Raw genomic sequence first — 27,904 nt, 5'->3', positions numbered from 1 at the left:
CAGATGAGATTGTTACTTGATTATATGAACGAAAAAAAAATGCTTTGCTTCTTGAGAAGAACTGAGAATATATTTTTGTTGCAGTTGTTTAACCAACAGACTGAGTGGCTGTGTAATGTTCAGCTGAATTGCAGGAGTGATATGATAGTTTGGTAGGCATATAAATATGAAACAGCCTGTTCATTTTATATATATATATATATTAGCTTCAATCCATGTCCTTGTGGTGCATACCTAAAGTTCCAGTGTTTTGTTTTTCCTAGTTTTGCAGTTAGCCTTCCTTTAGAGATGTCATTGCAAGTTTTAGGGTGGCTACAGGATGCCTTTGTAGTCTTGGGGGGGTTTTCTTCCTCCTGATTAGATATATCAGTAAGTGCATGTATATGTGCTTATAACTGGTTTTATTTGTGCAGTGTCTAGGACATATATTTTTGGACACAGGCTATCACTGTAATAGGTGTTCTTCAGATGTGTGATTAAAATAGGATTTATTTTTCAGGAGACTTTTTAACCTAAGCATAAGACAAGAGGCCATGTTTTAGGTGGGAATAAAACATGGTTTGAAGCTGAAATCCAAGAACAGTTTCCTTTTTGCTGAAGTAAAATCCTTCACTTTTTTCACTGAATACTCTGTTTTAAAATTTATTTTTGCAAACCTAGGTTAATTCTGTTGACATACATTGATTGTGGTGATGCAAGTAAAGCAGAGGCATCTCTCTTTGCAAAGTTGAATGTTGTGGTAAGTTCTTAATTCATTGAGAGCTGTCAGCCTCTACAACAGACCTTTCCTCCAGCTGTAGATCAGATATCTGGAAGGGTTTCCTCTCTGCCCTGCTCCCACAGGGCTGGCAGTCACCTGAAGGCAGCAGTGGCTCATTGCCATCCCAGGGAGAGCTGCAGGGTGGCACCTGTCAGGAGATAACAACAGGAAACCACACACAGCTGGAAAATGCAAAAATGTGGAATTGCTTGAGGTACACCTTTAGCTGAACTATTTTTTCAGGGCTTTTGGCATCGTGGAAAAGGATTATTCCAAGGAAGTTTTGAAGGGAATGATGTTCTTGGGGTAAAGATTGCAGAGCTAGTCTTGAGTGCAATGTGAGAGAATAAGTGACTGTACTTGTTTGTTTTGTCTGTTGTTTTTTTTAAGTAATGAAAACTGTAAAAGTTGACTGAGGTGATCTGAATCTAGTTGGGAGTCAACCTCTTGGCAGCAAATAAGTGATTATTGGTAACATGGGAAGAGTACCTGCTAGCCCTTGAAATAGAAGACAAACATGATAGACAATGGCAAATCAGTCATGGAAAGTCTAGAGAAGGTGTGATTAAATCTTTTTTTTTGAATCTCAGTAGCATGAACTTGGATTCACACATTGAGTTGTGTAGAACTGAAAGGAAGTGCTGAGAGTGAGGCTGCTAAATGCCTTTCCCTGTGGTGGTTCTCCCTCCTTGGCCACTGAGGAAGAATCCAGAGCTTGGAAGCTCTTCCCTTCACACTTGTGCTGATCCCTGAGACAAGATGTAGCATTGATTAGCTTTGAGGAGACATCTCTGCAGCACCCAGCTCCTTGCTTTCTCAGCATTTTTGGGCCCTGGTGTCCAGTCAGTAGGCTGGGCTGTGGTTGGCTTTGTTGCTCATGAGGTGGCTGTGATGATTGTGTGCTGATGTGATAGCACATGATGGATCAAGTATGACTGAGTAAAAGTTTTAAAACATTTTTTCTGTGAGTATTTAGCACTGTAGTGCAAGAGAACCACAGAGCAGAGTCCTCAATACAGAGTGAGGCAGGGATATGCTTGGACTGTGAGAAATTGAGCTGAGCAGTGCCCAAAGAGTTTAGATCAATTTTGTCTCAACTGCAGTGTTCTGTTCTCATGTTCCTGTGCACTTAGAAACCAACTCTTTTAATTTACTTTTGCTTGACTTCGGTTTTACTTTTTTTTTTCATTTTATTTAATTTGTTTGTTTTTATTTTTGTTTTAAAATCTGAGTTACTTTGAAAAAAATTTTTGGTTTACTTAAATTTTTTTTTTGTTTTACTTTCTAAAATTTTTTTGTTTACATTTTAAAAATTTGTTTTACTTCTGAAAAATGTTATTTTATTTTTTCTTTAATTTTACTTCACTGTATTTTACTTTATTATTTACTCTATTTTGCTTCATTATTGAGCTATTTAACTCTTTTACTGTTTTATTTTACTGTTTTATTTTACTGTTTTGTTTTACTGTTTTATTTTACTGTTTTATTTTACTGTTTTATTTTACTCTTTTATTTTATTCTTTTATTTTATGTTTACTTTTTTTTATTTTGCCTTTCAAATTTGTTCTTTAATTTTTCTTTATTTCTTCTTATTTTTTTTCACCTTACTTTATTTTGCTGTTTTACACGAGGAAAAACACGTAGAGAAATGGAGCTGAGGGAAGAGCAGAACTCACTCCTGCTACAAACCTGGTTTGGGAAAGAGAGTCCAGAGAGCCAGGTCATGAATGGTACCTTGGTGATGCAAGAGCAGAGGCAGGAACTGAGTCTTGAGGGCTCCAACAGTCAGAGCAATAATACAAGTGGTAAAATAACTTTGTATCTAACCTAACTGTACTGCAGTAGGTGGATCTCTGCATTACTGTGCTGCACAGTTTAGTATTTTTTTTCTGGATAGGATTTTCCAGTGGTTGTAATTCTTGGAAATCAAACCTGTTCCTTACAGAATAAGCTGAGGCATTGCTTCTTTTTGATGTTCTCTATCTTTAAATTGCAATTTTATCGTCTTACTCTTCTTATAAATTTGAATAGATTCAAATCTCGGTACCAAGATTCTTTCTGAAGTGGACAAGATGGAAGGTTTTGAGTCCTTTAAATAGCTGATCTACCTTTTGTTTTTTCAAGCTTTCTAAATCCACATGTGCATAGATAGCAAGCAAGTGACCTAAAGGTGAATATTTCACAATGTGTTGATTGTCTGAGACAGTAGTTGGACTTGATGATCTTAAAGGTCTTTTCCTACCTAAATGATTCTGTGATTAATATTTAACCATTGAGGTTGGCTTGAGTGACATGTGAATAGTGAGATGTAAGGGTGAGGATAAATGCTAGAGTATGATCAATCATTATGTTCTTCACAGTTTGTGTTGTGTGTTTCCATTTAATAACTACAAGTGTCTCTCACCAGGTTTCATGCATTTCTCTCCATCACCTTTTTACCCCCATAAAAGAATGAGTGATGTTTATTCATTACCTCAAAGTCACTTTGCTGTGATGAGGAGCAATTTTGAAGGATGTTAATAATGTGAAGGTACCAGAAAAATTGTTCTAAGCTTTGATTATGTGAGTTGCTTGTTTGTGAAAGGAAGCATCGTCCATGGCTGCGTGCATCCTCATACATATTTATACACCAGTGTATTTTAGATGTTAGCTACATCTGTACCTTTAGGCTGTTGTTTTGTCTGTTGTAATCATGTTGCAATAATTAAAACATCAGAGGAAGAAACAAACAAAACCTCATTTTAGTGTAATAGAGCTGATGATGCCTGACAGATAGAAGTAATTAATTTTTTGCATTTAAAGCATACAATAGGAATGCTATCAAAACTGCACTAACCAAACTGTGTGTTGAGGAGGCACTAAGTACACTTGAACTGTGTGGAATGTACTGATACAGGACATATTTGGATTTCTTTGTTTGTTCCTTTCCAGTGTTTTGTTGCACTAAGAGGCTGCATTATTTGAGCAAAGCCTGGTTACTCATGCTCTGCTTTCTAAATTCTCATTTGCTGCAAATGGTATCTTTCCTTTCAAAAGATGCCAGTCATGGTTTTTGCTAAATGTCTCATCAAAGTTGATGCAAACTCCAGGCCCTCACTGTGGGTTTGACTCTTGTTATTGTTCAGATAGTTTAGCTCTGTAGACTCTCCCTCACTTTTCCTTTCTCAATAGGCTTCTTGATTTTTGCTGAGATTTGAGAACTTTGCTGTATCCTGTGATCAGCAAATGTTTTCTCAGAAGCTTAGACCAGCAGTTTTAGTTACTGGCCCTAGAACTATAAAGTGAATAGTTAAATATTCTGATTTCAACTGTGCTTGCCTTGCTGTCTCTAGGAGGGTATGGTGTGGTGGGAAAGATGAAGAGCTATTTACAAGTGGTTTAAACTGAATACAGATACTTTCCCAAGCTTTTTATCATTTTTTTCCATTGTCTGTGCACTGACATTATTTTTCTAATGTCTTATTTTTCCAAGTAACTGAAAAGGCTTCCTGGTCTCCCCATGGGCTTCCTAAATTCCACTTCCAGTGGAACCAGAACTCAGTGTGGTCCCACAAAAGCAGCAGATAATTGCTGGGGTGCAGCATTGTTGTGTTGCCGCAGTTCCCTACATCCTGGATCCCAAGAATGCGTCTCCCAGGGTACCAGGAGTCAAATTCACAAAGCAGTAATGATCCAGAGACTTGCCCATTGCCATAGGGACAGGAACAATGCTCACAACCAACAGATAAAAAGGTGTCTCTGCTGTTTGCAAAGCAAATGAAATAAATTATACGGTCTCACAAAAGAAAACTGTACTTAAGAGTATAATTGGCCACTGCAGACATCTTTTTTTACCTGACAAAAAATTAAGCAAACATCCCATGAGCTATTTGGCTTGATTAAAGAAACCCAGCGTGGCTCTTTTGAGTCAGTAAGGCAGACTTGAATTGAGTTACCTGAGGTTTATTGTGACACTTGAAATGACAGTAATCTGTAGTCTCAGTGGTCATTGAATGCTGGTTTGAACTTAAAAGTCACATGAGAGACTGCTTTTAAGGTCAGCAAATGAGTTTTTTATTGGAAATGCAATATATAAGAAGAAACTATTATTAAAATCATAACAGGACTTCTCTATTGACAGTTTCCTGATGGGACAATTGGAACTAAGTAATTCTCAGTTATGTTTTATGTTCCTTTCTCTCATCATCATGTGTGTAATTCTAGTGTTTTGAAACATGTGGATCTGGACTAAAAAAACCCACAAACTTCTATAAAAGTGTTTTTAGGATCCTCAGCTAAGCAGTCTCTCTGTTTCTGTTTTTTGAGGGGATGAAAGAGCTCACAACCCTCTTGGGACCAAATATTTTGTATCCTGCACTGTACAGTGTAGTTAAGTAAGAATATGCTATATGAGGATGAGAAAATAGTTGAGGTTTTTCTTGCGTACAGAAGAGGTATGAAAACAAGCACAGTGTAAAGAAAATATACAGTTCTTCTGTCAGAGACCAGCTGTCAGTTCTTTTCCATTGCCTTGGCAAGTGCCTTGACCATTGGCCTTCCAAGGGAAATTTCACTATCTCCCGATGAATCTTTTTATGAGCAAACATAAGACGCTTCATATTTCACCTGCAGACGAGTTTGCCCTGTTGGGATGGTGGCCAGGAAATGACAGTGTGAATCCTTTAAAGTGGAGGAGTGATCTGGGTACTCAGTGTGTCAGAACATATTTAATGGTTGGGCTGTTGCACAGAGGGAAGAAGCTGTTTCTTTCTCCGCCGTCTTTTGGAACAAAAGAGCAAAAAAAACAAAGATAAAAAGAAGGTTGTCGCTTTTTGAGAGAGAGCAAGAGAGAGGATCAACCCCTAAAGATTCTTCAGCTCTTAATCTTCAGTTTAAATCCTTAGATTCTCATGACTTTAGTGGGTATTTTAAGGGCTTAAGTAGGAATTAGGAGCCTACATTCTTTGGCCCTTTGTGCCTGTGTTCTCAGGAAAATGTGAGGTGGAGGTAAGTGTCTCCCTGTCAGGTGGAGGGACACCTCTAAGCCTGGAGGAGAGGTGGGATTTGAGCTGAACTGTTGCTATTGCATTTTTTTGTCAGCTAACATGGGCAGGTTTCTGCTCAGCAGGCTCAGTGGTGTGAACCCCATGCTGTGGGTTGCCTTGCTCTTTTACATGGACCCTTGGCATCTATTTTGGGTTTTGGTCTAGGAGCTAGACACCTGTACATTTTAGGGAGCTAGTAATAGTTACGTGGGAGTTGTGACCTCTAAAATAGCTGTTGGACCCAAGCTTTTATGTCTACCTCTATGTTTTTTGACTAAATTTTAACTGTTGGAAAGATTGTATGCACATGAGATGAGCTGTCCTTCTTAATACCCGAAGGTGTAAACACTTTCAATAATTATTTAAAGATATCACAGTGTGTCACTCCTCTTGCCCAGCTCATCACAAAGAACAAAACATGGGTACTAGCTTAGGAGTTTAGAGAAGTGAATAAGTGTCTATATCCTTAAAGATGAGGGAGAGCTAAGTTGAAGTGAGCCAAGCATTTTCTGAGGTATGTTGTCTGCTGAGCAGGTTACTCAATCCAGCAATAAGATTAAATGTATGTAGCAATAAATTCAATGGATGTGATTTGTATTTGTGCTTATATTATGAGCTGATGCACAGACAATTTTCTCCCTGACATTATCAAAGTTATAGCATAATTTTTAGTAGAATTTTGTGTAACATTTGGATCAATTTTAAGGGCAGGTGAGAGACCTCCAGTTTATATTTGAGAGATGAATGACTGATCACCATTGAAAGGTTGCTCATGTATTAGTAACATCCTTGAAAACCTTGTAACTTATAATTTTTTCAGATATTAGCGAAAGAAGATGGTAATAGGAAATAAATACATAAAGCTCAGGTGTGTTCTTTTTGTGAAAGTTAAGGAAATGCCCTGTGCAACACTTCACTACTGTCCTCAATCTTTGGACTTAATTGCTCATAGAAAGCCCCAATGAGAAAAAACAGAAGTTAAAACCAGTGAGAGAAAACTAGACATTTGTATCTATGGGTGTCCTGGCATTTTTTGTCTGAAAAGGCAATGTTTTAATTACCTGCATGGATAGTATGGTGGTGGGTAGATGAGTATTCTGCTTGGTGGTATTAGAACCAGCAAACAATAGAAAGTAGAAACATGGCATTGAAAGAGGAGACACTGGAATGTGGTGTTATGTTAGAAAGAAAATTTCTTTATTTCATCAGTCTTCTATAACATTCACCTGGTTTATGGCTCATGGTTCATTTACTGTCTTCATTAAAGACTGACTAAATTGATATCCTAACCTGAAAAAGTATTCCAAAAGTAAAATTGAAAATTGTTTGGCTCAGAGAGTTTATAAGCTTGGTTGTTTGAGTTCCTTTATTCCCTTTGAGAATAGAATACTCTTTTCTTGTTGGCAAGTTTCAAGAGCTGGATTTAGAAGTGCTATTCATTACCACCTACAGAGATCCAAGGTCTTTCAGAAGTCCTTCCAGTTTTTTGTGGATCATGTGAAACAGAGTATTGGGGACAATTTTGCAGCACAGTGTTGTTGTCTGTACCATGTTTTACCCATTAAAACAATGTCTATGCAGAACCATCACCAGGACCTAAGATTTTGTACCTGTTCTCACAAATTAGCAAATACTCTACTACTTGTGTGGCCTCACCTGCATAATGACATCTGAGCCCTGTGAAAATGCCAGAAGATGTTCCACCTGCACATCAAAGATCTCTTGGTGTTGAAGTCAGGTCCTGAGGAACTGAATACAGTTCCTCAAAAGGCTTTTTGTGGATCTTCTTCAAGGGGAATTTAAAGAAAGAATTTTGCATGGAAGGGAAAAAGACTGTTTGTGAGTATTTAATGTTATATAAATGCACTGTTTTTTCAGGTCAATGCTGCTGCTTCCACTTTTGCTTTTCCTTTAGTGTGTTCTGGTTAAACTTTCATGAGTTGTACAAGATTTCAAGAGCTGTTTGTGAGTATGATTTTTCCCTGTTTAGGGCTAGAATGCTCAGATGCACTGGCCCAGCCATGTAGCTCTGACAATGAGCAATAACATTAATCAGTCTCACTTGTCATTTCCTTCCTATATTTTTATATCTTTACGTAATACTTTTACAGTAAAAACCAGTGCTGAAAGACAGAAAACTGATCTGGGAGATCATTTTACTTGCTCAGCAATTGAATATCTTAACAAAATGATTCCTGACAGATATTTGTCTAACGTTGTCTTAAAAACCCCCTGGAGCTGGAAACTCTACAACTTCCACTTGGAAAGTTATTCCAGTGCTTTGTTGCTTTTATCATGAGAAGACCTTTTCTAATACCTAATAGAAAAAAAAAAAAGAAAAAAAAAGGAGTTCTAGAGAGTCACTGTAATATCTGAGGGTTCAATGGCTCAGTATCACATTGCAAAATTAGCAAAGCTCCAGTGTGAAAGAAGTATAAAACATAATAAATCTTTTTGCTCTGCCCTGCATTGCAGCACATCACTTAGAGCATTTCCTCTAGACTGGGACAGATTTGGATTTGCTGGAAGAAGTCCAAGGAATAAGCAGATGTTAAACTAACATAATCTTCATTCACAGGGCTGGTGGTGTTAGGCTGTTGAGGAGAAGGACACATCATAACAGTCTTCAAACGCATAAAAGGCTGCTGCAGAGAAGCATGAAATAGTGCCTTTTAACCCTTGTGTTCGATGTGTTGGGTGTTTTTGTTTTGTTAGCTGTTGGCTGGAAAAACAACCAATTTATCAATTTCATTTTTTGCTCCCACCCAGTATCAGTGGAGTTTATTATTTCTGTGTGGGTGTATAACCTTGCCCTTTTGAAATTCAATTCTGTTTTTAAAGAATTGTTTTTTCAATTTGTCAAGACACTTTCAAATTCTTACGTTCACCAACATTTTTGTAATTCCTGCCCGGTTAGCACTGTTAGCAGATTTTATCTGTATACTCTTTATTTCATCATCCAGGTGAAAGCACTGAATAATATCAGTCAGGACAAACCCTGTGGAAATAGTGCTTAATGATATTAATTTTGATTAGTAAAACAAATATATTCTTGACATGCAGTTCAGAAATTCTTTTAGAACACAATGTATGTCACCAAATCTCCTTAGGTTCGTAGCTGATCTGTTAGTGTCTTGAAATAACTCTGGGGTCTTCAGTGACTAAGGAAAGAGGAAAAGGGCTAAAATGTCCTTTATCCCGTAATGAATAAAATAAATACTGCTCTAGGGCTTCCCAATACTGTTCATTCTCACCCCAAAATATTTTTCATATATATTTGTATATATTTGTATATATTTTGTATTGACTGTGTCCATAGCTATGTAAATGCTCCTGCTGATGGTGTTATGAAGGTGTCACTGAATCATTGCTCCAGTGCTTGGCTCCTGGGTCCCAGTTTAGCCAGCTAAGGAACCTCAGTTTGGCTTTAGTCTTGTGAATAGTCCTGTTGAGTTAGCTGGAAGTACTCAGGTGCTTCAAGCTGAAAACCTGGTGAAGTGCTTTGCTAGTCTGTAGCTTTGCACTTCGGTGGCAGTTAAACACTTTGAAGATATTTCTATTGATTGAAGATATTATCATCAAAATTTTGAGCTTGGTGGTATCATGACTTTCTGAACTTCTGGCATTAGAAAACTCTTTTTTTTACATGAAACTCTAAATAGCTTGGAACTCCTACTAGCTGCTGTAGCTCTTACTATGAAACCTCCTTTAGCAGTGGTACAGAGAAAACCAGGGCCATTTTCATTCTATGAAGAAGCTTAATTTACTTCACATGTGCTCTTGCAGTCATTGTTGAACTATGTTGTATTTGTCACCAGCATTGTAACATTTCAGATTACACAGGTTCACACCTGTGAGCATTTTGGAATTTAAAGTATTGTGTCAAAAAGGAATTAAAGCAAATTGATTACAGATATTGCTGATGATGGTTAAAGATCCTTCTGCATATTAAAGCCTGACTGGTTTGGACTGTCAGTCATGGCTGTCAGTCTTGGAGGGAATCCTTATGGCAGCTGGTTTGTATTTGGAGCTGCCCTTCACTACATTGTTAAAATAATAATAAAAAACCCTCTTACATCTTCTATGCAAGCAAGTGCTTCTTATTGTAGATGCCAGACACTTATAATAATGTGTGAGACAGCACAATTGCAAGTTAAACAGAAGCTGGACTGCATGTGAGAAAAATAATTGTTCTGAATGCCTAAAAACCACTTGATATAAATATGTTTTTTTGGTGTTCACCATCTTGTGTGGCTTAAGCTTTTTCCATTTATAAATTAAAGGAAAATATTGGTGACTGCTTGATTCAAGAGTTGCATACTAAAATATGATTGAAAGAAAACCTTTTATTTAATTGTGGGGTTTTTACTGTAATAAGAGAGTAAGTCAACACATTAGTTGCATATATTAATCATCTTTCATGTATGGTACCTGTTAATAGCAAGTGTCTAATAGAATGTCAAACTGTGGTTTTAAATGAAGTTGAAGACCCAGGGAAGAAAAAAAGACTAAGAAATATTTTACTCATTATAAATGAATGTTATTCCTGAATGCATGATGGACAAATTATTGTTTCACCTTTTCAAAACAAACAAGCAAAAATTTAATCTAAAATGAAGTGGAAGGCGGGGATTGCTAATAATGTTTAATCCCTTGGGTCCCAGTTTGTCTTTGTTATTAAGGGCATAAGTCTGCACAGCATTTCCAGGCAAGGTTTTAAAGCTAAGGTAGAAGAGGGGAGAAAGCAAAAAAGCTTAATAAAGTGTTAGCATGACAATAAGTGAGTTTGCTAGAAAGACAAAAGTTGAATGTCAGTCAGTGACATTCATAAATTGCAAGTTAAAAGCACTGGAAGCTTTTCTGATATCAGAAAAAGAAGGTAATTGGTGTCTGCCATTGTCAGCAGTATTACTTATCTTCAGTATTTTCCCTTTTGTTGGTTGAGATGATCTGTGTAATTTCTTTCTCCTGTAGCCTTGAGAATGGAGAACAGAAGGAAAGCCAGAAAAGCAAGGCAAGGGAAGCTTTCTTAGAGTGATGTGTTTCAACCCTCTCCCCTCCTCCCCTGCCAGTCGTGGTATATAATAATACAATAATGTAAGTCATCCAAAAATGGTAGTTGAGATAGAATGCACTCAAAAATAATGCATTATATAAAGTTATTTTTCAGAATAACATGAGTTTTGAATTGCTTTTTCTCAAAAGTTGACTTAATCACTATGTGCAGTCTGCTGTGGAAAAGAGCTGAGCTAAGGCATGTGCACTATTGGTCAATTTGACATCAAAAGCTCTAATTCCAGTATTTTTATTTTTTTCACAGCATAAAAATGTTCTTACATGCTCAGAGATCTATAGCTGATATTTTCCTTTTTCTTTTCCTTCCTCTGTCCCCTGATAATTAGATTGGATTAGGCTATTTCTGGATGTAAAAATTCTAAACTGCAGAAAGAATTCTTGGTACTAGCACATATTTTTCAATTTAAGCTGCATTTGCAGCTAGGGAGGTCCATGCCCCCTCCTGGCTGTTTTCTTAGGGAGTGTAAGGCTCAGTGTCTTGGCCGGAGGAGGGGTTTGACCATGTCATTGTGGCCCTTTTTTACTCAGCTTTTGACACTGAAGCGACATTCAGGGTTACTCTGACTTCTTTCCAAAAAGCATCGAATTGTCCCACAGTTGTGCCATTATAATTGTGAAGTTGGATATAGAAGTGGAGGGTGATTGGTGTAAGTTTAAAACATGCCTTCTGCTGTGTTATGTACTCACAGCTGGGTTTAATATAGATGTTTTTTGGTAAAGAAATAGGAGGTAGTGGAGGCCTGATTCTGGAGTTCAGAGCTGCTTGTCTGGTTTAAGAATTACTTTTCTGTTGCACCCTTGCAAAATTATTTTGTTTCTCCAGGGAAGGCGTGTTGTTTCTCAGGAGAACACTGTACCCCAGGTGCTGCTGTGGTTGCCATGGCACTTTGCTAGCAAGCAACCTCTTAAATATGTTGCTACTGGCAAAGAAATGGTGTCTTTTTGATTGCTTTGCCAGATGCTCATTTTATAGAATGTTCTACACAGAGCAGTTTGATTTTTGGGATAAAATGTCCTATTTTTTGGGATGAAATGTCCTTAGTTTTGAATAGATAAGTTTCTGAGCTAGTGTCACTTTTTTATTCTTCTTGGTTTTTTGTGTTTTTTTTGGTTGCTTTGTTTTTTTTTTAATAACAATAATAATAATAATAAAACACCCTCCCATCTTCTTTTCCCCATCTTCTTTTTATAAGCTGTGTTAGTAGCTGATATGCAAGTGTGATTGAGCCAAGCTGGCTTTGGTTCCATAATCTCACTGAGAAATGAATTTTCAAAAATGTGCTTTGCTTGTTGAGAATACCTGCTTAAATTTTGTTTGCAATCTGTCCTTTTTTTCCTTGTCAGGCTCTGGGATGTAAAGCAGAACAGCCCGTGTGCTTGTGTGTGTGTGGAGAGGGTGGGTAGGAGGCTGAGTGAGCTACTTGCTGTTTAATAACTGAGTGATGTGGGTTTTTTTTTTCTTTTTATCTTCTGAGCAGCCCAAAGAGAGTTGTGGGGTTTTTTGTTTGGTGGTTTTTGTTTGGTTGGGTTTGTTGTTTGTTTGTTTTGCTTGTTGTTTTATTTGGCTTTGTTTTAAAAGTTTTTTCTTCAGACGAGTCATGGCTGTAATGTGTCTCCATGAGCAAAATAAAACATATGAGGGTGTCTTTTGAAAATGAGGATATTGGTATTCTTCACACCAAAGCATCCAAGGTAATAGAATACAAATGAAAGGACTTAAGGCTAAACTGTACCTTTTGGCACTTGTCTGAACAAGAAGTGCTGCTTAAACTGAACAGCTAAGGATTATCACAGGAGGTGTCGTGGCCCAGGAACCTCTCCCTCCCCCTGAGACCCTTGTTCCTGTGTTGCAGGGTTTTGCAAGCAGCAGGGAAGTGGTGACACGCTCCCAGTGAATTGTGAGGGCTGTGCTGGCTGTGTGGAAAGCTGGAAAAGCCACTGTCTCTGGCCATTCTCCACATTTCTAGTCCACCTGCTCTGGGTGGGAAGGTGTTGGCATCTATTGCATGAGTGGATTTATTATGACATATAGCATAAGTAGGAGTCACAGTCAAGCCCTTAAGCAAGGTTTGCTTTAGCTACTCACAGTTTTGTTTTTTTTTTTTTTTTTATGAAGGCTGTAGTGAAAACTTATTCAGAAGGTTATTCTAATCCTGTCCCGCAATATGAAAATAAAAGTGTAATTTCAAACAAATGACTTGCCAGACATTGAATGCCTAGTGAGGTTGTGCTAGTCCCCAGTGCAGGGGGGGTCATCAAATCAAATATTGTGGCTGAATTTTGGAAGTGCTTGGATAATTTTATGACCGATAGTAGCATTTGTAGTTATGGAAGGTAAGGTAAAGATCATCAGCTCTCATGCTTCAAGGCATAAGGTAATCACTGCAGTGTTACAGGAGGGATATTTCCCTGCTGAGCAGCATTACACAGTTGGTTATGTACATTATGAGGTGTGTTCTTTCCTTTGATATAAGCCATTAGCCAAAAAGGTGACACTTGATGGCTGAACAGGTTGCTAAGACAAACCTTATATCAGCTGTCAAGGGGATATATGTCTCTGTGTGAAAGAGGTGCATCACATAATCCAAGCTGTTGCTTGCAGGAATGTACATCACTAAAAATCATATAAAGGTGAGAGGTTCCCATTTTGGGCTCAGTAACTCTTCAGCTGCTGTGAGAGGCTTATTTGTCCTATATATGTGAATGATTGTTTGCTCTTTGCTTAATTGGTGCTCTCTCCTGCCTGGCTCCTGCTTGGAACCAACTTCAGACCACAGTCTGCAGGTGTGCATTTTATGGTTTCACAGTAGTTGGCAAGAGTAAAAGCTATGTTCTGACTCTCTGCAGTCAGTGACAGGGTTGTCAGGCACTGCTGGGTCCTGCCCAAGGTATTCTCTGCCCTGATGGGTTAGACCTGGCTTCCAGATGGGCACTTAATACTTCTGTGTGCTGTCCTTATTTAGAGCTAGCCATGAGAAGAAGCTAAGCATAGTGAGCTTATGTATAATAGTAATATATATATATATATTCCCAGTCTTTGTTTAACTAGGCTGGAAAGGCCAAGGTTTCATTGTTTCTTGTCATGAAGGTTACTTTCCCATTCTTGTAATTCCCCTAGAAACCATTTTCTGGACATACTTACAGGTTTTGTTTTGAAAGCAGGTGATCAGGAATCACCAGACTGTTTCATATGAGATCCAAGTAGTCCTCTGAGTTGACTGAAAATGTCTGACCCTCCCAGCAATTCATGACACCTTTTCACAACTGCAACAAATTGGTACCTCTTAATCGTTCTATCCACCAACCTTCTTCTCCTCCATTTCTTAAATTTGATGAACTTCCAGTTTAAAGCAGAAATCCTTGTCCTTTTTTTGTCTTGTAATGATGCATTTTTTGCTTTTAAATTTGATCCCATTCAGTTTTCTAGCTCACAAGGTCATCTCATTCTCGTGTGTGATGATCTTGTCCTCTTCCATGCTAATAGCTGTGTCACCTTTGCATTTCATGATCTAATCCTTGAACCAAGGTTGCTAATGAGTATATTAAGCAGGGTAAATACCAAGACTGGTCCCTGAGAAACACTATGAGTAACATTTCTCCATCTTTAGAACTGTTCTTTTTCAGTACAGACTCTTGTATTGCCTCCCATAGACAGTTTTCTATCCACAGTATGATGTATTCTTATATTATTCCTCATTGTCTGCCTTTTAAATAATGATTTCTTAGAGGACACTGTCAGATGCTTAATTTAAACACAGATGTATTAGTTGCACTGTATTGCCCTTGTCTAAGTAGTCAGCTGTCTTACTAAGAAACCCATTACTTCTCTTGGGTGATCTATTAGCAATGAGAATATATTTCTTTTTATCCTATTTCAAGTCTACCTCTATGCCCTCGATTACTGCCTCCTCCAGAGTCTGCTGTATTCAGTGTCAAATCACATGAATATGTGTTTATCACTTCTCCTTTCTTGGAATGCAGCTCCTATATTTAGTATTCCCCAGTGTTACTTTTGCTTTAGCAATGATGATCAGGGACACAAAAGGACAAAGTTTTCAAGTAAAGGTTTGTGAAACTAAATGGTATCATGGGAAAATATCAGTTCCCAGTAGTTCATAAATTTAATTAAAAAACTTGCCACTGAATTTTATATTTTCATCTTCTAGTTCTTTCAGTATGCTCGAAATGTTCCTGCTGTGGTAGCATTATTCTTATGAGAAAATGGAACATTTGCCCAGGTTTTGGGGGTACACAGAGATAGCTTTTCATTGAATCCATGTGCAAATAAGAATCCTTAACCAGTTCTTCTCTTTATTTTAATCCTTCTCTCCTACTTGGGTGAAATGAGCCTTTCACTGTTCAGTTTGTTTTCCTTTGACAGATTGAGCTCAGGTACTATTGTTACTGTGTGGTTAATTTAGGACACGTGACTTACCTTGTTAATTAATCTGTCTTTTTCCATCCTGGTAACTTTTTTGCTTACTCCTGATATCTTCTTTGAAGTGCTTCTTATCCTTCCTATGTTTTTTTTTTTTTTCTATTTCGTTCCAAATAGTTTCAACTTTTTATTGAAGTTATATCTCTATATTCTTGAGCTCAATGCAGTCCTATCAGTTGTGTTAACTTTCTTAGGCACTAAGTGTTGGCTCTGTTGAAACCCAGACCTCCCTTGTAGACTTATTTTTATATATCCTCATATATCAATTAACTTGTCAGAAGATGAGTTGGTACACAGTAATTTGATCAATAGTTTAGCCAGCTTTTCTGTACAGTTACTGCTGCTTTTCAATTCTTCACCCTGATGTTGTCCCCAGTGAGGCTCAGCTGTGATTAGAGGTAAAGAACCAGCCTGAAGACTTCACATTGTGGGTTAAAACGTTGTAAACTGTCACTAAAAAACCAAATCAGTAAAGATGAGGTTTTCAGTCTTTTCTTGTCTTTTGATTTATTTTCAGTCAATAGGATGTGATGACAGGCTTACTCCAGGCTTCATATACATTGTATATTTTCTGGTTTCTGCTCTTTATTTCTGGAGATTGATGGATATCTGATGTTATATCTTTTAATAAGGTATTTTCATTGATTTAGGACTGTCTTAATTTTGGTTTCAGATTTATAACTGTAGTTAATCAAATTCTGTTGTATCTTAATTAACTTAAAAATAATCTTTAGTAATGAGATTATGAATGTTTAAAATTTGGACATTCAGAGGAACCTCTCTCGTTGAACTGCCTGTAGTTTTAAAGGAAAACATTATATGTGCAGTGGGCACGCTTTTTACTACTGAAACATATCATGAAAAATGAGATAACAAGTGAAGTGAGGAGAAACAATATATTTGATGCACTGCTATAAGCAGAAAAAAAATTATAATGGGGTCTTTCTGTGTAATTATTGTATCCACAATCAAATTATTTCACTTGTTACAATTCTGTCCCTTCTGTGGAAGGCCATGCCTAGCCAGGGATTAACAACTCTGTGGCTGTGCTGCATAATTCTTTTTGTTTCCTGTTGTAAAACATGCCAAAAGCCAGTGAAGTCACAGTTTGAAAATGAGTTGTAAATTGCTGTAATACAAGAATGGCAAAAAGAATGAAACCCCCTGCTTCTTATTAACATCTTAAATTAATTGTCTGGCTAAGAAAGCTTGTCCACAGGACCAGAACAGCTCTTCTGCTCATGGGCCAGGCATTGCATTCTGGTGATTCAACCTACTGATTCATTCAAGATACCTTTTACCTGTATTTTTGGAAGTTTTCTCTGTGAATTCTGACCCAGACTTTCCTGGCTGAGATTGTGAAATGTGACAGCTTCACAGGCGTATGTACAAAGGTGGTTTGTGTTCTGCATAAGTGTTTTGAAGACTGAATTAGTGACAAACTCTACATCTTAAAACATATTCTGAAATGAAATACATAATAAAGTAAGTGTACTAGAGAAACACCTGATATAGGAATTGCCCAAGTGCCCTACATTTGGTGTGCTTGAGGGAATTTAAACAGTTGCATTCTAGGCATTAAATTTAGAGAGTCTTATGTTTTTAAGCAATACTCTTAGCTATAGATTGGACTAGAAAGAGAAGAATATAGGGTCAACATTACCTGTGCAGGTAGACTCTGGCTGAAGGGAAGAAAGGGACAATTCAATATTCATAAAAGATTGTCTTTAAGGGAAATTATTGTTAAATTTAGTAAAAACCCACTGATTTTGCAAGCAGTGGAGGGATCAGAGGGACTAGAATACTGGGTGAGCCTGTGGGTCCTCCAGAAAAATCTGCTCTTGGCAGAGGAATAATAATGAAACAGTCACCTGAATAATGTGTGCTTCTCAAAGGTTATAATTTGGTGTCATGAGAAGGCCAAACTCCCACCTCTAGTAACGGTGGTTACAAATTATTTTTTGGAATTTGAATTACTTTTGTTTACTTGTGCAAAACCTGTTGTGACTCCTTATATTTGCATAGAAGTTAATATCTCTGAAAAAGGTATCAGAAAATGTGTCTCAAGTTCTTACTTTCAAAGTTATTCCACAGAAGCAAAAGCCAGTGTTTCAGCTGCTTACAGAGTAATTAACAGGTGTTCAGATGTTATGAAATGTATAGAAGTGGGATGAAGAAATGCAAATGTTTGGGGAGTGCTACAAAGCAAGCAAACAAAAAATTCCCAAGGTAGTAAATTCACCACCTCAAACAGGAAGACCTTTTGATATTGTCCCTATTTATGCTTCTCCAGACTGTGGCTGGGATGGTCTCCTGGTGGGAAAGCCCCGTGTTCAAACCTCTCCACATCCTCTTCTGTGTATGGCACTTGTTCCCTTGCGAGGCTGAAAGGGGTTATTTTGGAAATGTCACACTCTTCAAAATTTATTTTATTTATTTCTATTAACTCAGCTATACTTTCTCAGTTTGATCTGTATTAATGAATACTTTCTGGTAAGCTGAGACTCTATTTTTGTCATGTCATTTACTTAAAGTTTGCTTAAAATAAAATAAGTCATCCATCTCTGCTAAAAATGCCCCAAAACCCCAATAAATGATTTCTAGTACTGAACTTCTTTGCTCTTTTTGATTTGTGAGCAAGTAACTCAAATTCTGTAAACTCTGTGTTCCTGAAAAGCTGCCTGTTCTGCATTCCCCATCTCCTGCTTTTCTTGTATCAAGAAATTTGTCTGCTTTCATTCCTTAGGGAGGAACTCCAAATTTTGTCTGTAGTCTTTGGAAAGCTCTCTAAAATATTTAGGACTCTGAAAATGACTAACAGTCTCTCTGTTCCTAACAGGACAAACTGGGGATATCAGCTTGGTAGAGAATAAATATAATACTTTTTCATTGTGCCTGTATTTAGCCTGTATACACTTTTTTTTTAAATTTCCCTTTTTTTTTATGGGTACCTTCAGGATAACTGACAGGTAAGAAGAAACAGGTCTAGTATAATGATCATTTCCCACTTTCTTGCCACAGCTATAATAACATGTGCTACAGTATACTGTGAACCTTACAGCCTCTGGAAAAAAGCTATGGAAATATAAAGATGGAGAAATAAAGCAAAATACTGCTGCTACCTGGCCACTGTCAATTGTGAATAGTGGCATTTACTTTAAAGAATTGCAGCTTTATTAAGATCTAAGATTAAATCTGCCTATCACCTTAAAAATTTGAGAACTTGCCAGCTCTGAAGAGAAAAATTCCCCTCATCTCTCTTTGCCACTGACAAAAAGCAATCCTGGCAGTGAATGAGTGTGAAGGACTGGACAATGTTAAATCTTTTAGTCTTGACCTCCCTCTTTTTCTGTAAATGAGCCTGTTTTTTTCTTTCAGAGACTTATGGTGAAAATGGCATCTGAACACTGAGGCAAATATACTTTACCAAGTGACTGTTCAGTGCGTGTGGAATAGTTTCACAGTGTAAAAACCACTTGTTAACATGCTTTCATAAGTTTTTATTTCCTCTCAGAGGTTGCAGGAAGGGTATCTGAGCTCTAGGTTTGCACAGGAGCAGTGAGAGTCTGATGTTAAAAACTGCTTTTACAGTCCGTGGTGGTAGCCCAGGCTCTTGTCAGAAGTCAGGGGAGGCTTACAAACTGATTTCTGAAGCAACTGTGTGATTCTAGGTGTAGGTTGCCTTTTCTCTCTCTCAAATTTAGAAGGAGTTAGCCTCATTTTCTCCTCAGTTGTGTGAGGCACCACATGGAGTTGGGCTGTTCCTGGTGGTTTCCAAAGGAATCCAATGGTCTGCAGCCCCCTGCCATCATGACCCCCCTGCTCTTCAATGCTGAGAAGATAGGGGTGTGACTGATGAGGTGAGGGATGAGAAAGAGCAGATATAGCCATGTTCCTCCTCTCCTTTCAGGCTGAACAGAACATCACAGCCAGGTTCTGCTGGTGAAACCTGCTGAGTTCAGATTCAGCTGCTCACCATGACTTGCAGTCTGGACACTGTCATATCCATATCCAAGAGGGCCTCTGCTATGGGAATGACAGAATTCTTTAGCACAAAAGCTTATGTTTACAATTTACAAGGCAGAACTGTATTAAAGTGGCATATGAACCTCTGTCTCTGCACTGTGGTGATCAACCTAGAAGGAATGGCAGTCAAATTGCCAGCTCTCTTATTTATTGTGGGAATGGGGGGTTGACTCCTGTGGGTTTGTTATGACACTTTGTTGTATGTTCCTCTGTTTTTTACTGTCTTTGCTGTTTGGGGCAAAGAGGAGGCTCATAGCAGTGAACTAAATACTCTTTGAATTGTGTAACTTTCTAACTACATGAGGTGATTTTATGTTTCATAGTATAACTAAGATATCAAACAACACGGCAAAAATACAAACCGCTGAGATTTGTACTCAAAAATATGAACAGTTTTGCCATCGGAGAAATCAGCAGAACTCAAAAAATGTGAGAGATGCTGTGAGTAGAGGAAAAAATTATTTTCTCAAGGTAGTAATAAGCTGGCTATACCTAAGGGAAATGCAGTAAGGAATAAGATTCACTTTAGTCACCTTGGAGACAAGCTCTTCATCTGTCAGTAGATATTTAAATTATTATTAAAATATTTTATTATTACTGTATCAACAACATGATTAATCAATGTTTTAATACATGGTGCTACAACACACTACTTTTCTGACATAGAACCAAATACAGATTTAGCATATGGATACCCTGGATGTGCTCTTAGTATTTATTAGCCAAGTCTTAAGAACTGCCTGTGACTGTATGAAGATGGATGCTTTTGTTTTTTTATCTGCCTTGTGTTAATGCCTTTTTTTGTGTTACTGATTCCTGAACAAGCTGCAGTATGGCATGTCCCTTTAATTATATGCCTGTGCTTAGGATGCCCAGATAGAGACTTCAGGGTTTTAAAGTGTGAAAGAATCCCTTTTATTTAAGATGAACACAGCGTGCACAGGGAACAGAGCCCCTCCCAGATCTGCATGGGGAAACTGGGGATTGTTTTAATTTATGTATGAATACCAGCTTTTTAAATAGTACAGATGTCAGCTCTCTGGTTTTTTTTATCCCCTGAAAATTTGGCATAGAAATATTCTAGTGCACCTCATGAGCTGAGTCTTTTCCTTGAGCCAAAGCAAATACCCTGTACCCATCATCCATGATGATGTGTCTTCCTTGTATTTTAAGAAATAGCAGATTTATGGGGCATTTATCAGAATACAAGAATTTAGTACTTATTTGAAAACAGCAAGAAGATTTGTATAACCTAGAATCAGTGCAAATTATATGCTATGTAATTGTATCTACGAGAAATTAGCATCAGTCTTCCTTTGTTTACAAGGTTTTTATGGCCCTGTGCAAGCCTCAAAATAATTTAACCACAGTCATTTCACTATTCCTGTATAGTTTTCTTCCTTCATGCTTTCTCTAAAACTGTTTTAACAGCATCTGGTCCTGGGATAGTTTTCCAAGGTCAAAGCAGCATATGATTTTACCATTCCAAAATCATTGTGATGATTCAGAAGCAGAGTTCAGAGCATGTGACATGTTGGGTTAGAAAATTTAAAATTAATAAATAGAAAGCTGCTCAGAAAGAACTGTAAAAATGATGAAGTAGGAACTGATTTATGAGGCAAGACCAGAAGTTAGATGAGGAGAGCTTGGCTGAAGGGATGGGCTGAATGTGTGTTCAAATATGTGCATGAACAGTCAGAGAGGAGCTGAATTCAAGATTTGTGAATTCAAGATTGTGGACTAGACAAAAGAGTTGTTTTAGGGCTTTCAAGATAATAAGAAGGTAGAACTAAGGAACAAATTTGTTACGATTTCTGAAAAACTGGAAGGTAAATAGAAACTGATTGTTAAAGAGAAAATTATTTATATATATATGTATATATTCAGCTTTGTTAGACTGTAGGATTGATCAGTCTATTGTGTCAGTAGATTATTTCACTTATTTGTTATTTGGATTTGTGAAAGCACTACAGGAGGACGAAAAGCTGTTCTTTATTTGAAAAAGGTGGATGACTTCTAAAAAAAGTCTTTTTAAATCTTGAATATCAGTGTTTTGTGAGAAAGCAGCGTGTACTCTACGTCTTGTTATTGTGCATTATTAATTTTTCCTTGACATTTATTATACCCAGAAATAGGAATGCAGTCTAGATAAAGTAGTTGCTCCTTTCCTTTGATTTCCTAGCATGTCAAGTGAGTTGTCTCAGAAAGGCTGGCAGTTGTGTTAAATGATGGGTTTATGACTCAATAGGGTTGCAGTACATCACTCACCTTAATGAAAAACAATGCCTAACTAATTAAAATTGCACCTATCAGCTGCTAAAATGACAGTTATTAGCATCATTCTTACAGGAATTAAGTGGAGTGGAAACTTGAAAAATCTTGATTTTGCCTTTCCATCCTAAATGGGTCTTTGATTCTTCATTCTTTAGTACTTAAGACATAACAAATATGGTGATAAAATTGCTTAGATTGCTTTTTCACAGGCTAAAGGAAATGGAATTCCTAGTTTAAAATGAGTAAATTAAGTGGGTTGACCTTGACTATCTGCCAGGTGACCACCAAGCTGCTTTATCACTCCACTCCTCAACAAGACAGGGAGAGAAAAATATAACAAAAGGCTCACGGGTCAAGATAAGGACAGAGAGAGATCACTCAGCAATTACCATTGTTGGCAAAACAGACTTGACTTGAGGAAATTAATTTAATTTATTGCCAATCAAATCAGAGTAGGATAATGAGAAATAAGAACAAATTTAAAGAAGACCTTCCCCCTACCTCTCTCTTCTTCCCAGGCTCAACTTCACTCCCGATTCTTCTACCTCCTCCACCCAAGCAATACAGGAGGATGTGGAATGGGAGTTATGGGCAGTTCATAATGCCTTGTCTCTGCTGTTCTTTCCTCCTCACACTCTTCCCCTGCTACAGCATGGGATCCTTTCCACAGCAGAAAGTCCTTTGTGAACCGTTCCAACGTGGGTCCTTCCCACAGGCTGCAGTTCTTTGTGAACTGCTTCAGTGGGGGTCCCTTCTGTGGGGTCACAAGTCCTGCCACCAAACTTGCTCCAGTGGGGGCTCCTTCCATGGGGCCGAAGGTCCCACCAGGAGCTTGCTCTGGTGTTGGCTGTCCATGAGCTCACAGCCTCCTTTGGGCATCCACCTGCTCCAGTGTGGGCTCCTCCAGGGGCTGCAGGAGGATCTCTGCTCCCCCATGGACCCCCATGTGCTGCAGGAGGATCTCTGCTCCCCCATGGACCCCCACGCTGCAGGAGGATCTCTGCTCCCCCATGGACCCCCATGTGCTGCAGGAGGATCTCTGCTCCCCCGTGGACCCCCACGTGCTGCAGGGCACGGCTGCCTCACCACGGGCTGCAGGGGAACCTCAGCTCTGGTGCCTGGAGCACCTCCTGCCCCCCCTTCTGCACTGACTGTGGTGCCAGAGCTGTTCCTCTCCCAGCTGCTATTGCACAGGGGTTTTTACCCTTTCCTAAATGTGTTATCAGGAAGTGCTGCCAGTGTTGCTGATGGGCTCAGATTTGGTCAGTGATGGGTCTGTCCTGGAGCCAGCTGGCATTGGCTCTGTTGGACATGGGGGCAACTTCTGGTATCTTGTCACAGAATCCACCCCTGTAGACCCCCTGCTACCAAGACCTTGTCAGCCAAATCCAATATGGTAAAATGAGAGTTTCTTTTCTGTAGGAAGTCGTGTTGTAATTGATAATGGCATAAATTCTGCAATTCTTTTTCAATACTTTCTCAGCAGAAGGACATGTTCTAATTATGGTTTTGAGAAGGAAAACTACTTTTGGATTGTGATACGAGGGCTTTTGACTGTTGTGGAAATATAATGTCTTTTTTTATACAGTCTTCTCAGTCTTGTGTTGCAGCCCATCAGCAGGAGCTTTAGCCCTGTCCACGTTGTTCCCTAACTGTTTTCGTGTATGTGTATGCTAACATCTAGGCTCCTGCTTCCCTCTTTAGCTCAGTTTCATCTCTTCTTTTCCCAAACATTAGGGAAATTTCTTTTTCTTCTGTTAACATTGTTACTCTGAACCTATTTTGAGGTGCTCCCTCTGCTTTCCATCAAAGGGCACACGTTAAGGATGGAAATACAGGCAGTGGCTTCTCCCTTCATTTCCTATTCACTGCAGTCCTGGAAGTGCTGTTATTCCTCTTGGGAGTAAAGAGGAGGTTTTTGTGGTCAACACCTTCCTGGAGGCCATTTTCTGCTATTGCTGTGCAGGAAAGCAAAGGATATGCAGGGTTGGGAGACATGATCAGAGCAGATTAGGGGAACAGTGTACCTTAACTTGCAAAAGCAAGTGAATTACCCTTGTGAACACCTGTCAGTCTGGGATTCAAGTGTCATGTAATAATCTGCAGTAGCCAGGTGTGTTGGGGGACCAAGTCCCACCCGTGCCTGCTAGCTCTCTTCTGTTCTTGGCAGCTACAGATGGATATTCCCTATTATATGCTGGTATAGGCATGTTGATTTGCATTGACATGAGATTTGTAGTCTCAGAATTATTTTCAGTTACAAAAATGAGAACTTTGTGTTAAGAAAAATCTCAGAGACACTTCAAAGTAGGGTCTTTATTATGTAATCTCATGAATTCTACGTGGAGAGGCTTTACTTTGACAATCATCACTTTTCATGTTTTTTGAAGTCTCTAACAGTGGGAGTATGTTTTCATGAAGCAAATAGTGTCCTGTCTGGCTCTACTATGTGGGTAACTTCATGCTGTATGCTATAATGTGACTAGGTTACACTGCTGTTAAAAAAAAAAAAAAAGAACAGTAGCTTGAGGTGTATGTGGAGGGAAGAGAAAGTGTTGGAAACCATTGGAGATGAGGAGTATTTTGCATTGATTTTTGATATTGACTTTCTATCCACAGCTTGTCTAGTTCTGCTGTTTCTATTTTTTTCATTCTTTATTTACAACTAATGTAGAATGACCAATGAAATCAGGCTAGAATTTGCTTCTTAATCTAGATGGTGAAAAGGCATTAGATGGAGATAGAAGTCTCCATTCTTTTCTTGATAGTGGAAGCTCATGTTGTTTTCATAATGGTTCTCTCCAGAGGAAAATACACGGTTTCATTGACAGCAATCTAAGAGTTGCTATTTTGCTATTAAATAAAGTTTAATCTAGCTTGAAAATTTGAGTCAGAACACAGCATTTTAAACCAGTAATGCTCCCTCAACCCTCCTTTTCTTTCTCCTCATTCAGGATGAGATCTTTGTTGATTTATCTCCCTCTGCAGTGTACACATAAGTGCACGCACACACACATACACATGCAGCAGGTTGGTTCAAAGCCCGTTAAGATCATGGTGTCTTTCTGTTGACTGTCACAAGGATACCTTCACCTGATGTATGCTTCTGCCACTCACTACCCTGCTGTGCAGTCCTGTATTTTATGGGGAATTTTGCTGTTTTTTGAGAGTACTGGTAAAACCCCTTTGTAGTCATGCAGGAATTGGGCCTTACTGCTGATAACATGCTCTGAAATATATGTAATGGTGCTGGTAATAAAATAGTAATTCACTATCAGGAATAACTACATAATGCTGCTTCTGTTCCCAACCTCCCCTCCCAAAGGTGTGCTGTGTACTACAAATTAAAATTCTGCTTCTGCAAGAGTCTCAGAAACCTTGCTTGCAGTGAGGCTCTTTGCCAGAGGGCATGTGCCCATTCAAGATCTGCCATTAAAACATCAACCAAGCAACAGACTCACTCACAATTAGCTTTCCTGGCCAGGGAGGACTGGCTCTGCATCTCTCTACTCCATTCTTCCTTTGTGCTCTGACCACTTGCCTTGGTGGAACTTGAGGGAATCCATGTGAATGTATTCCTCAGGAGCTGACACGGATAAAGGAAAAGTATGTAAAATATCATTGACTCTCTATGATTAACAGGGGATGTAGTAATTTAGATGCAGATTTACTAGAAATATTAAGGACCAGAGTGTTCCCATTTCTTCTTTTTTTTTTAACCACAGATAAACAGGTGACTCTCTTATCAAAGGGGAAAGCATTAAATCACCAATTCAATTTCATAGCCAAAAGCAAAGCAGTTAAAGTAACATTCATGCTAAGTGTTGAGGCAGGACTTAAGGTTGCGGGTAAAGAATATTTTTATCATCATCTGTTGGATTCCCTCCCCCCCACCTCCTCTTACTCCTCCTCTTATTTATCTCACCTCAGGTTATGCAGTCTTATTGCAATCTCCAAACCAGAAATGCCTCTTTCAGTAACCAGTGCTATAAATCACACCTGATTATCATATTTGCTCAGATGAGAAATGCATCTTGCATTTTTCAGTTATATCAATTAAGGTTATATTTATATTATAATGTATATATTTATAATATCTAAAATTAGGTATTTTTCTTCTGCTGATGTTTCCTTGTTTATTTAGTTTTACATTACAGATGAAATTAAATTTAAAAAGGCACAAACAATAAGACTAGATTGTGTAGCAAGGATGTGGAACACAAAAATGTGTTTAGCAAGGCTCTAAGGGATACTCAAGAACTGTTTTGCAATGATCCATAATTTTCTTATCTGAATATGATATTTTTCTCTATCCCTCTGTGGAAACTGATTAACAGGGAATAATCTGGACCCATGAAAATAAAATCAGTAAATCCTCTATCATGTGAAACCACATGGTTTGAATTATGTGGCATCGAAGAGGCAGTGCTGCAATTGCTCAGCAGTGGTGATGAGTCTGCCACTTCAAGTTCAGTGTTTCCTCATGGATTTTTCAGCAGAGCTGGATAGAGGAACATGATGTAATGGAAACAGTTGAATAATGAATTGTTGGAAAGATGTTAAGAGAGAACTGCTGGGAAAATGCAAATAGTGTCATGAAGGCCATAAATAGAGAAAATAGGGCACAGTTGGTGTTTACCAACATGGGACAATATCCTTCCATTATCTGTGTGCTGCACAAATACTCATTGAGTGAAAAAATTACTTCAGTATGAAATTGTGGAGTATTAATTTTATATGATTTGTGCTACTAATGTATTATATGTCTCATTTACTTCAGCAGTATATACTAAAAATCATCATAAAATACTAGTCTAGTAATCTTCCAGGGACTGTAAGGTTTTTTTGGACATAATAAAGACACCACCCCCAAAAAAACCCCAACAAACCATACAGTTTTCACAAGCATTTAATTTTTCAGAGGGTTACAGTGTCCTTCAAAATGCCACAGTAAAATGTTGCTGTGGGCACAGGGATTCTAGATCAATTATATGGGTAACCTTCTACAATTTATCATTTGAAGATAGCATCTGGGTGGATTTGAAAGAGTAAGCCAGTCAATATCACAGGACATAGATAGAAGGAGACAAACTGAGTAAGAGTATGGGGGTAAAAAATAGAACAGTGATGCAAAAATTGTGGATGGAGGTATAAGACAAATGCTGATGGAACCAGGTGTTTAATGTAATGGCATGAAGAAAGAATTGTTTATTTTGATACAGTAATCCATTGTTCACCCTTAGCCATTAGTAAAATCAGATAGAAGGGATTAAAAAGGTAAGGTATTAGCTGAATGAAAATGGATGTAGTTATTTCAATGTATCGTTTTGCTTGGCTAATACGGGTGAATGGAAGATTAGAGAAAAACAACATTTCCCTCACCTCTTCCCACCGTATAAGCATCCACTGGTATCTCTGAGAATGTTTGGGAAGATAATAAATGAGGTGGTGAATCTGTTACAGAAATCTTACATTCCTCTTCCAGCAGCAGTCTTTATTTCATCCGTGCTTACTGAGATCCAGAAGGAGTTTCTTTCATAAATGAAATCAAAGCCAAAGCAAGTCTGGCTTTGGGAGTACACTTATGTAGTTAACTAGGAGCAATCTTTCTTGGGAACAGAGCTCTTTTCATGAGAATGAGGTGATTATATTGCTGTGTTTTCTAATGGGCAGTAATATATTTGTGAGCAGTAGTAGTATAACCTTTTGTTTGTCATAGACTTATGTAATGGCAACTCTCACAGCCCAGCATGAAGTGGTTAGATTTAGAATAAATTCTCGTGCATTAAGAGCCTTTGAAGAAGAAAAATGGGTGAAAGAGGGAGAGTAGTCCAGTTGGATTTATTATATGTAACTCTTCCTCCCCCTTTCCCTGTAGTAATTTGTTGGAGGTTTCCATCATGGGCTCTAGCCAGGGAAAAGCGATTAAGTTCCTTTGTGGCCCAGACAGGCACCACTTCTGTAAGGGAATGGATATTCACATATTTGTTGATCTGTATGGATTCATCAGAGGGACGTGGCACAGATCAGCCCCTTGTCATTGTACTCCAGGTTTTAGAAGGAGTGATGGTGAACAGTGTCCAATTGCTGACTCCAAACTTTAAAGCTCACGGTTGCCCGGAGATGTGCTGTGCTGACAGACTGTGACAGAGTAGCTCACGTTTTACTGTTTGGTTTATCAAACCATTTTTGGTGGAAAGAATTTGTTCCACATATGCCTTGTCATAAGCCCTTTTTTTTACCATCTTCTCCTCAACAACTACAGGATTCCCAAAACATCTCCTGCTTTATGGGAAAATATACAGG

General features: G+C 38.3%; 1 protein-coding gene across 2 annotated transcripts in view; it reads left to right on the top strand.

The window, feature by feature from the left end:
* NELL1 (neural EGFL like 1) overlaps positions 1-27,904 on the top strand; it is a 273,582-nt gene that overhangs the window by 99,195 nt on the left and 146,483 nt on the right. The gene's annotated exons all lie outside the window — the stretch shown is intronic.

The sequence above is a fragment of the Manacus vitellinus genome, unplaced genomic scaffold (genome assembly GCF_001715985.3).
Source record: "Manacus vitellinus isolate BGI_N305 unplaced genomic scaffold, ASM171598v3 scaffold_63_pilon, whole genome shotgun sequence".
Taxonomy (NCBI): Eukaryota; Metazoa; Chordata; class Aves; order Passeriformes; family Pipridae; genus Manacus; species Manacus vitellinus.
The sequence above is the reverse complement of the archived record's forward strand: the minus strand, read 5'-3'. Positions and strand labels throughout refer to the sequence as shown.